This window comes from Canis lupus, chromosome 16 (assembly GCF_011100685.1).
Source record: "Canis lupus familiaris isolate Mischka breed German Shepherd chromosome 16, alternate assembly UU_Cfam_GSD_1.0, whole genome shotgun sequence".
In the NCBI taxonomy this organism is placed as follows: Eukaryota; Metazoa; Chordata; class Mammalia; order Carnivora; family Canidae; genus Canis; species Canis lupus.
In genome coordinates, this window is record NC_049237.1 from 2,080,082 (window position 1) to 2,092,225 (window position 12,144).

The 12,144-nt window shown below is 41.3% G+C and overlaps 1 protein-coding gene across 1 annotated transcript in view; it reads right to left on the bottom strand.

Annotated features, from left to right (window-relative positions):
- The window catches only part of CNTNAP2 (contactin associated protein 2), a 2,034,882-nt gene that overhangs the window by 183,971 nt on the left and 1,838,767 nt on the right, over positions 1-12,144 (bottom strand). The window lies entirely within an intron of this gene.

Consider the following 12,144-nt stretch of genomic DNA (forward strand, 5'->3'; position numbering starts at 1 on the left):
GGATTAAGCCATTGAGACATTTGAATTGTACTTTCAAAATACAGTTTCCCTTGCTGGGTCTTGACATTCAAAACCAATTTTAGGGAATTTCATTTATGATTGCTCCTTGGGATTAGGACTGTTGATCCTGAAATTGGTCAGCTCTGGGGAAAATTAATCTTATACATATGTGCAAATGGGAGATTCTCCTAGAAGCTCTTTAAAAATGCTGTTGGTATGCCTGTGCTTTCAATTAGTGTTTGCAAAGCTGAGAGTGACCCGGTACAATGATCAAGACAAAAGTAATTAGATTTGACAGGACAAATATTGATGCAGGTATTTTTTTCGGTAGATATTTCTAAATTCCTGTTACCATCTGCAGGTCAATAGGATGTGCTCTGAATGCCTGAGCTTTGCCCTTTTCTCTCCCAATGGTTCTTTGTTGTGGTTGGACTACTCAGTAGTGAATTCTCAGAAAGGAATTGCTCAGGATGCCAAGAAAATTAAAGTGGTCTTCAGGTGCCTGGGACAATTTTTTGAGCCTCTCAATTACAGGATATATTAAATTCTGACTTGAATTATTTAATGAGTATCCCAGCTTTGGGGTTATTTCACCACTGTGTGGTTCAGATTAAAAAAAAGGCATCAGAGCAAGAGGAAGAAAACGTCTTTGTGATATTTCGTTGCCCAAAGACACAAACTAAAACAGGATCAATTACATGTAAGTGGTACGCTCATCGGTTTGGAAAGCTAGTTATCATCGGGGTATGAATTTGACACTGCAGGGCAGGAAACTGAGAGGCCGACCAGGACTCTGCTGGAAATAACTTTACCATTTTCATTGTGCTTCTAAATTGGCTCCTCGTTTTTTTATTTATTTTTTTCCTCTTTTTTTTTTTCTGGGGGTGGGGAGCTCACATTGAAAATAAACATTTTCCACTTAACTAAAAAAAAAAAAAAAAAAAAATTCCAGAACTAAGAAATTCAATTGCAAACCTGGTTCTAGAAAATACTCATTCATGAAATATTTACGAAACACCAACTATGAACCAGGCTCTACTGGAGAGAGCTCCTGTCTTTCGGGATTTACAGTCAGACTGTGTGACAGGTGTCTCAGGGGGTGCAAATATAAGAAAGAGAAAGGGAAGCCATGTCTATTTCAGGGGCCCAGAAGAGGTCACTTGACCTTGTGATGGATGGCAGGAGGGCTTGTCAGAGGCTCCCGCCAGTCAGCTAGGGGCTTACCGAGTCCTGATCATGTACTCAGTGAGTGTATACGGTGGGGCCTCTGCTCTCCAGCACCCTACGAGATAATGGGGAGTAAGACAAAAATACAGGAGACAAGATAATACATGGTGAGATGAGACAAGATAGTATCTTATCTGGTTTGTTATGAGATGTTAAGCACTTTTATACATTGTACAGATCACTCAAGGCTGGAGTCATCTTGGAAGGCATCCTGAAACAGGGCGCGTTGAAACAAAGCCTCTAGAGGTGAGGGAAGTGGGAAGGCTACTCCACAGGGGGCAAGCAGGAATGAGAACCAGAGCCGGGAATAGACAGGAATGGATTTGGAGCAATGAGCCAGGACGGAGTATGTTGTGATGAATGATGGGAGATAAGGTCGGGCCAGCTGCAGCAGAAGACCCCTCTTGGCTCATAGCTGGAGGGCAGATGAGATGGAGAAGCTAAGCCAGATGGGGGGAGAGCATCGCACAGTCATGACCAAGAGTGGACGGTGGGAGCATCTGCACAATGGGAGGAGCCGCCACCAACTCCAGGGATCTTTTAGTCCTCAGAGTCCTCATCCGGGCCACAGGATGACTTGTGTGGGCCTTTGGTACATTTGTGGGGCCTTTCCTTCCTCAAAAATTCTGAAAAAATTCTATTTTATGACTACATTAGAATAAAGGCAAATACATTACTATCATATACTGAAGCCGTTTTATCAACCTAAAAGGTCATTTTTTTCTTAAGATCTTTAAAGAAATTAACATATTTTGTGGGTTCCTAACAGCATTGTGCCCACCCTAGCTGACAGTTGAGTTGGCCCAGGGTGGAGCTTTGGAGCTGGATTCTAACACCTTTACGTTCCTCTAAATGCCTAAGATTCAGTGCACAACCTCTCAAACTGTACAGTCTAGTCAGACTGATATTTTCAATAGGTTAATATATTCTATCCAAAAGCAATTATATGGGAAAATATTTGCAGAAGAAGGAAAGATAATGATGTTTTTGTAACTCTAGAACAGTAGGTGGAAATCCTCTCACCCCAAAGTGTGTTCATCCAAAGAAAAAAAGAAAATAACCTCCTCCTTCTCCCTTCCTACTCCGAAGAAGCCATCAAAAAGCAATGCGAATATGATGCGGCGGAGAAGTAGAGGAGGCGGAGGAGTAGGAGGAGGGGAGGAGGAGTAGGAGGGAGGGGAGGAGGATGGATGACGGAAGGAGGGAGGTGGGAGGCGGAGGATTAGGAGTGAGTGAGGAGGATGAGTACTTTCTCTGTCTGATTCTTATTCGTAGTATTCTTCCTCTTCTTCCTTCTTCTCTTCTATTCTCCTTCTTCTTCTTCTCTTCTCTTCTTCTTCTTCTTCTTCTTCTTCTTCTTCTTCCTTTCTTCTTCCTTTTTTTTTTAAGAACTATACTTGGCTTTTAAAAGAAACACATTCATTAAAACACACACACACACACACACACACCAACTCAAACAGCATCAGAAATTTCAAATAACTTATCATATATTTTATAGGATAAAAAAGAGTCCTACTTCACAAAAAAAGAATAGGGGCCAGACACTGAGGTGAACTCAGAGTCAACTGGACTTATGCACACCTGGTTTTACCACCTTCTCTCATCTTTTATTTATTTATTTATTTATTTATTTATTTATTTATTTATTTATTATTTTTATTTTTATTTTTTCACCTTCTCTCATCTGATCCAAAGCTCAATGTTTTTGGCATTCATGCCGCCTAACGGTGGTTTGTGGTGATGGGTATCTCCATGTCTTGTGGAAGACAGTCTAGGTATTTCTGGTTTTCTACTTCATTCTTTTTGGTATCAGTGGCTTTGAGGGAAGAGAATGAAAATATCTTTATTCTACTATTTTCTTTTTTGCATTTCCAGCCTTCCTTTGAAGGTGATATCTAAGTTTATCATTTTAAAGCATGTTATGACATAGAGACTGTAAGAACTCAGGTGTTTCTACAAGGCTTAAAACACATAACAGAGGTCCTCCCCTCCTTTTCCCCGATGCCAGTTCCCACTTTCCTACTGCTCAGAACAAGCTTTTTTCCTCTGACATTAACTCCCTATTTCTTTTTTTAAAAAAGATTTTATTTATTTATTTGACAGAGAGACAGTGAGAGAGAGAGAAAGAGAGTGAGGGAATGAGAAGGAGCAGGGAGAGAGGGAGAAGCAGGCTGTCTGCTGAGCAGAGAGCCCGATGTGAGGTTCGATCCCAGGACTCTGAGATCATGACCTGAGCTGAAGGCAGGTGCCTAACCGAATGAGCCACCAGGTGCCCCTCACTCCCTATCTCTAAGTAGCAAGCTTGTATTGTTATTCTTGGTCATAACACTTGTGTCTCTATCCCAGTGCAATCTTTTGTGTCTTCGTTTGCCTTGGCTTCCTGCATCCCTATCCCCAGTGAATCCCTTACTTCTCGACTGGAGGTGTAACTCTGCAAACACGGCTAAAATTTTTTATATTTTTCTTCCAGATTCCCCATCTTTCCTCTTCAACCTGAGCTGGTTGTTCTCTAGGCTGGTTGCATAGCTGTGGTCCTCGAATCGTCTTTGTGATCCTCCTGGAAACTTTTAGAATTTTCTATTTATGCCTTATAATCTGATATTTTATAATGCTATGAATTCATGTGGTTTTCCCCCTTCTTTCTTTTACGTTTGGCCCTTTCAATCTATAAACTCATGCCCTTCAGTTGAGGGGAAACAGTGACATTGTCGCGACTCATATTTTTTTTTTTTTAAGATTTTATTTATTTATTCATGAGAGACCCAGAGAGAGTGAGAGGCAGAGAGACAGGCAGAGGGAGAAGTAGGCCCCATTTAGGAGCCTGATGTGGGACTTGATCCCGGGACTTCAGGATCACGCCCTAAGCTGAAGACAGGTGCTAAATCGCTGAGCCACTCAGGGATCCCTATGACTCATATTTCTAATGATCTTTTTCATTTCTTTTTTTTTTTTGTGTTCTTTTTTCTTAGATCTTTTATTATTTATATTTGAATTTATGAGTTTCATCCTCTTTCTTAGCTTTTCCGTCCTGTTTCCTGTCTCTTTGTCTTTTTGCTCCATTTTTTTTCTGCGTGATTTACTGGATTTTTTACTTTCTAAATCTTTCATTTTTTAAAATTTCTGCTGTCAAAATTTTAATTTGCAAGATAGGTAATTTCTAAACTCTGCATTGCACAGGGAGAGGGCAAATTGCCTTACTTTTTCATGGATGCAATATCTTCTTATACCTCTGTGGTCTGTTTCCAAAGATAGCTGCCACAACAGCTCTCATTTCCCTCCCCTAGAGTCTGGGCAGCCTTGGGACTCGCTTGCACCAATCAGATGTAGCAGAAATGATGTGTGTGACCTTCAGGCTAGGTTACAAAGGGCAATGATCCCTGCTGGGGAACTGGGCCATCATATCAGAACTGTGATTGGCCAGGAAAGTATCCACCTGCCCCCAAGCCAGCCCACCAGAAGAAGCCACACTAGCTGATGTAGAGGGACCATGTGGTAGGGTCTTGGGTCCACCTGAGGGGAGAGACAGAGAAGCCTGGCCAGATCCTGGCTCCTCCAGATCCGGCTGCCACCTGGCTGTAATTCCCTCAGAGCCTCAAAGCCAGAATTGCCCATAGAGCCTGTCCAAATTCCTGATCCATGGAAACCATTCAAGATAATAAAATGTTTGCTGTTATTTTAAATGACAAAGTTCTGGGAGCATTTTTTTATGGAGCAATGGGAACTAGAACAGAGAATATGAATGACAGTTTTGGGGATCTTCAGAAAGTTTGTTCTCTCAGTGTTATCTCCTGTTACAAGGAATCCTTTGGTCTTTGTTGTATTAAAGGCTTGAGTCAAATGACCAGTGACGCCTGTGAGGTGAAGCTTGATAATGCGTGGTCTTCACAGTGGGGTCTGGTGACAGGACTGGTCCATTTGTATCCACTGGCCTTCTCTCCGGGGATGACCATCTTCCCCGGAGTGGACTCCTTCAGCCTTCTTGTCAAGGAATTGCAACCGGGATTCCAGAAGCCTGTATGGAAACTTTTGCTCAGTTCCCATGAGATCATGATGGCCTTCCCATCATTGGCCATGTGGACTGTCCTGGCATCCAGACCCGCCAGAGAGCAGACCTTCAGTCTTCTGTCCTGCTTGGCTTTGGGGCAGTTGCCCAGCTGCAGCTGTGGGAAGATTGCCTTCTTTGTATAAACTTGAAGCCAGTCTCTTGTTTTAAACTCCACCTTTCTGAGATACCTGGGACCTCCCATTTCTGAGCCTTTCAGGGGGTCAGAAGCACAAACCTGCTAGCTCTGGATCTTCTCCCTCAACCAGCTTTCTAGCTTTCTTTTGTTTACAAAGTATCTCCATTTGCTTCTAGTCTTTCTAAAAGCTGCTGTCCTCTCCTGTCCTCTTTGTTCTTTAAAAAAAAAGTCTTTCCCCAGAGATTTTAGGTTGAAGCAAAAGCAAATAGGTGTGAGCGATCTGTCATGTTTATATGAACTTGGAAACTTCAATATCCTAATAAGTACACAGCTCACTAAGTAATGTGCTCAAGGGAATAAATTAAAAGTTTATAAAAGATTGAGTTCAAATAATAAAGAAATTGAAAAATGTTTCATCTCACTGCAGTTTGCTATAATAGGGCAAAGGTGACGTGACCAAACCCTTACTTTATTAGAAATTAGGAAATGAGGACCGTCTGAGATTTGGGGCATAATTGTTCATTCTACTTTTGATTTCAAACATCACACATGCTTATGATTGCAAAAAAAAGTAAGGGGCACCTGGGTGGCTCAGCTGGTTAAGCATCTGCCTTTGGCTCAGTTCATGGTCCCAAGGTCCTGGGATCGAGCTGCATGTGGGGCCCCCTGCTCAGTGGAGAGCCTGCTTCTCCCCCCTCTCTGCCCCTCCACTTGTGCTCTCTCTCTCTCTCTCAAATAAGTAAATAAAATCTTCTTTTAAAAAGTAAACTTTGATAGAGTAAAATGTCAAAATCGTTCTACTCACATCACAAAATGTGCCCAGTTACATCACATGACCTCTGGAGGTAACCAGTGCTAAGAGTTTGTAAAATCTTGGAAAAAGACTGGAAGGAGTATATGTATATTTTGCTGTGTACACAGTCTTGATACTGTTCATGTTGAAAACAACCCCGTTTGTGTGTGTATGTATGTGTGTGTGGTATACACTGTTACACACACAAACATGCCTGGATTTTTAATATAAAACAATCAAACTCTACATATTCTGCTTTTTAACTTATGCTTAATAATATAACGGATATTTTCTCATGTGATTCTGAAATCCAACTCACTCTTCCTAATGGTTATGAACTCCAATTCAACAGTAATCCCTTTATTGATGGATATTTAGTTTTTTTCCCTACTTTGCAATTATCACACAAAAAATGTCATGATGCTGTTCTTGTGAATATATATTTCGATAATACTAGTATTTCTCTAGGATGGTTTTCTTTTTTTTTCTTTTTAGGATAGTTTTCTTGAGTGTAATTTGCTGAATTAAATAGAATACACAGAGGTTACATTTTGATAGACGATATCCAGTTGAGCTCTAAAGGTTCATTTTTATATAGTCTCTTAAGAACTCTGCTTGTGGCATTTGGAATCCCCATCCCTCCACTCTGGGCCATCAGCAGACAAAACTTTTGAACCTGGAAGGTGATTTCACCGTTTTAGACGTGGGGCTGGTGCAGTATCCTCGCAGCCTCTGTTGGGCTTTTCTCAGAGGCACATCCATCTTGCCAGACCTTTCTACTGAATTCTTTGTTCTCCAGTAATTAAAGAAGTGCAAATTAAAATGACAAAGAACTATTTTTTGGCTTATTATCTTCACAACAATGAGAAAATGGAAAAAAGGACACAGTGCTGATTGTGTTCAGAGCACCAGGCTTTCTCACATGTTCGCTGGCACTGCGTTTGGGAAATCAGATTGGCTCCACAGATGAAAAGCCATAAACATTTCATACCCTCTAACTCTACCTCTCCACATGTGGCAATTCATCCTAAGTAAATAATGTAAAATACTGGAATGCCATTTACAAAAACACTTACTGCAGTATTATTTACAATAAAAAATTGGAAACAGTTTCAAGAGCAGAAATAGAAATTGCCATTTCCCTATTGTGAGATACTTAGGTTAAATAAATTTTGGTAAGCTTACTGAATAGAATATTAAGTAGTCTTTTTAAATGATGGGTGTGAAGACCAAGTGGTTTCAAGGAAAAATATTTTTGCTGTATATGCTAATACTATGTTCATCATAATGATACATAGCACATTATAATAATATAAATTGATTTTTAGGAACTTGGAATACATTTTCCTATAGTATAATATTCTAACATGGATCAATAACTAAAAATTACTAATTTGGTAATGTAACTAAATTATAGCGCTAGCCTGAATTCGGAATTTTAGTAGCAAGGGAAATTGCCAGAAGGAGCAAGGATACGTTTCCTCTCTCTCTATGCCGGAGCAAGGCTGGCCTCGGGCAAGATCATGAAAGAAGTGGGGAAGGGCACCTTTGATTGCCTCACCGTCCTGGCAGGTCCCTTCCAGACTCTTCTTTTTTTTTTTTTTTTAAGATTTTATTTATTTATTCATAGAGACAGAGAGAGAGAGAGAGAGAGAGAGAGAGAGAGGCAGAGACCCAGGCAGAGGGAGAAGCAGGCTCCATGCGGACTCGATCCAGACTCTAAAGCTCCTCAACTCTGTCGTCCCAGAATTCACCATAACCGCCTCCCTAGAGTGCGTCCAACGCCTTCTTTGCACCTAAATTACACCTGATTCCACGAGGACTCGACCTCAACGACCCAGCCCACATTCAGGGGCTCACATCCTTCAGGACCCACTCCTGCCCACTCAGACAACGCTCTCCTAAGTTGACTATCAGGCTACAAGAAGGAAGGCGGATAAGTCAGGGAGTTCAAAGAAAATCCTTTTTTGGTGGAAAGTGGCTGGTCTTGTTCCTTCCTTAAATTATTCCCACTTGTTTCCAGTGTTTTCCTCCTGAACTCACAGGTGCTTTAAAAGTTTAATTAAAAATGACTCCTCCCATTGCAATGATTGTGAGCTACTTTTGTAGCATGTGTGTGTGTGTGTGTACGTGCGTGTGTGCATGCTGGGGTAGGGAAAGGGTCAGCGATCCGAAGAAGACAGACTGGGCAGTGGCAGGTATTTACTTGTACCATTTGTTTTTTTATAGAAAAGAATGCCTACTACTAAGGTCTGAATGTTTGTACCCACCCCCAAATTCCTATGTTGGAATCCTGATACCCAAAGTGATCGTGTTAGAAGGTGGGGCCTTTGGGAGGTGATTAGGTTATGAGGGTGGAGCCTGCACGAACAGGATTAATGATGTCTTTTTTAAAAAAAAACCCTGCAAGACCTCCTCACACAACAATGCTGTCTCCCTCGTCTGGGACTTCCAGCCTCCAGAACTTTGAGAAACAAATTTGTGTGGTCTATAAGCCACCTGTCTGTGCTATTTGGTTACAGCAGCCTGAACGGCCTAAGACATGTACTCTGGAAAGCTTGCTAGTTGTGTCCTGGCTTAGGGATTCTCTTACTCTGGTCCAGAGGCTAAATATTTTATGTGTGTTATAATTTTTACATTACTCTTTGGCCAGAGAAAGGGAAGCTCATGCTGTGATCAGAGCATTCCTGAGCAGTGGGGACGAAGGCTCTTGGGCTACGCCGGGGCGGCCGAAAGCTCATTGCTGTCGCCTAGACGCCTCTCTGTAACAACAGCAACGACGTGAGGGACAGCTGTAGCTGGCAAAATGTGCCTACCTTCCCATCTCCTTATACAAATGGATGCTGAGATTTATTCTGGTGATTCCCATGTTTTGTTTCGAGTTTAGAATTTCAGTCACCTACAGTGCCCTCTCCAGAGTAGGACCGAGATACTGTGATCCTTGAGTGGCCACCCAGCAGTAATTCTGAGCATGAATTTCATCAATAAGAAAACTCACAGGGCACGCCCTGTATTTACCCTGCAAATCACCTTCTTTGTTACAAAGCAATCTGGGGTGGCCTCTCGTGTCAGAAGAATTTCTTTGGTCAGGCTCTCCATGTCCCTGTCTCATTCCTCACTTTACGTATTTGGAGAGAAAGGTATTCACCACTATTAACACAAAATCATGGATATGGTATGTGGGTGGTGCCCTAAAGATACAAATATTATCTTGTAACCTAAGTTTATAGTCAGAAATACACAGGTCCAGTCCAACTCTGGCCTGTTTCTCTGTGCTGTGTGTCCGTGTACACACGTGTGTATTTGTGTGTATGTTGGGGTATATGGATGCATGTATGAGTGTGTGTATGTGTGTGTGTGTGTGTTTCCTCGATCAACGACACAGAAAAGGCCCTGGGAAATGAGGCAAAGAAAGGAGGAAAAATTATTCAGAACTTTTGGGCCTTCGGCCTTTTGCTCGGCTATCAGGTTGGTATGACAAAAAGAGACAGATAGGGCAGGATATAGTCACTACTCTCCATGGAACCCACTAGCTTGCAGCTTACACAGGACATCTACTAAGGGAAGTATGTCCTGTAGACACGATGAAATAGTCAAGGGCAGTGGGGATGTTGGTGAACAGACACGCTTGCAGGGGAGCCAAAAACGTGAGGCATTTAAAAGCAAAAGACATTTAAAAGCCAATTTGTTAGACTGGTTCTTGTGAGGTTCACGGAAGAAGAGAAGTGTATGGAATTTCAGCTGAATCGTGGAGCTAATATGTGAGAAGAGCTAAAGAGTATTGTTTTGTAGACTTTGTATTATTTAGAGTTGTGATTATTTTAAGGCTCTCTGGGGTGTTGGAAGAACAGTAACTAGAAAATGGGCCAGTATCATGTGTCACCCTTGTCCCCTGAGCATATCATTAAGGCTTTAGGAAAGGAAAGAGTAGGGTATATAATTTATCACTACTAAGTACCTCTTCTGATCAAGCTTCAGGTTAGGTGCTTTTGCTTTCTCCTTGGAGTTGGGAATTCTGAAGGTGCACGAATGTTCCAGAATTCATAAAGTCATAGGGATTTGAACCCCAAGTCTGACATCCACCGTGTCTTCATAGAGATGCTTCCCATGCTTAGTCGAGACAATGGTACAGGATGAGGGAAATCTCCTGTTGTCAGAGATCCCATATGCTGAGTGAGCTGATTAAGTGGTCCTGAGTCCTGTCAAGCACAGCTTGGCTCCCGTCCCACGGGTGTTATAAGGAAGATACTACGTTGGTGTATATGGAGTCAGGGTGCTCTACTTCCAATCCCAGTCTGTCATTTACTGGCCATGTGACTGTAGATAATAAACTTAATCTCTGGAAGCCTTAGCTTTTTCATTTTTAAAAATAGGAGTACTAACACCTACATCTTAAAATTGCTGTGATGATTAAAGAAGATGAAATATGGGAACATACTAAATTTAGTGCCTGGCATAAAACGAGGTGTCCAATAAATGTCAGTTGAATAGAACGTAATATCCCCTCCAACCACGAGATACTTTGATTTTATGCCAAAAAGAGCTTCACCAACTCTTAACAATTTGTGAGTAATTGAAGAAAGTGTTGAAGTGAGTAACCCAGTGACATTTGAATGTTAGGGCAAAAGCTTAAAGTCTGAATAATGACAAATTCATGATGGCGATAGAAATAAAACTTTTTGAAATAGTCCTCGATATTTTTAAAGATGCTATAGAGAGCTACAATAACCACATGTGGCTTATGATTCAGTAGGACACTGTACAAAGTCACAGAATTATAACATTTTTGCTTATTTAGTGGGAGAAGGGGGACTATCGATGTGTTTGAGTTATAACTGGGTCCTACTGTTTTAGGTTGAATCACATGGCTTAACTTATTTTTAACTGAATTAACAAGATTTCATTATAGGGAATTATAAAAGTCAACAGGCTAACATAGACCCATTTAAAAGGGATTTAAACTAGATTACTTCGATGAGAAAGTTTTAGAAAGCATTTTACTTATAATCTCTCTAATCTCTGACCCTGAAAGCAAGGAAGTGGCTGGTAATGAATTTGTGCAAATATTTAGGTTACATTTGATTAAACATGAGAAGTACCTGGACTCATCATCTGAACTGGAGTTGTCATTCTTAATAAAGGGGCAGAGGGGCAGAGAGAGTTGTTAATCACTGGAAAACTTTAGAAGGGGTTTCTAGAATACAGCGGTCACTTTTAATTTTTTAAAATCCTGTAAGGATTCAAGGAACCAATACTCTTCTCCAAAGACCTCAATAATAACCCCAAGAGGAGGCTTCAGGATCCATTCTTATTCAATCTCAAGTGTGCTCATTGCTTTGATGATGTTCTAGGTCAAATGATTCATGACAATCCTGTGGAACAGACAGGAATTTAACCAGGACTCCGGTGCTGGACAGCGAACACAGGCCAAGGAAGAGCCCAACTCTGAGGCCTCAAGTCTGTTGAGCCTTGTCATCTCTGCACTTCCCAGATAATGTGTGTCACTGTCATGCAGAGCCATGGGCAGGCAGTAATGTAAACAGGTGGAAGGTGTGGCTCTCTGCCCTCAATCCCGTGACACCACCAATGTCCCAATACAGGGGTTCCTGGTGGCCTTTGAATGGCAACCCATTACACCTTCCAGGCCTTTTGCCAAAGAGACCCTCAACACCAGGGTCTCTCACGTAGTGATGAATAACCTTACTAATAATTTACATTTTTATAATATCCATGATTTCCAAAGCACTTTTACATAAAGCACTTCATTTGATCCTCACAGTCCTGTGAATAATATATTTTATATAATTAATGCAATTTACAAGAATTAAATGCCAAGAGAGTGGTAGGAGAGTCCAATTTGTTTCCAATAATGTTGAAACTGGATTTCAAAGTAATCTTGCTCCACTGTCCTAAGTAATGTTAGTTTCCCCCTCTTTAACC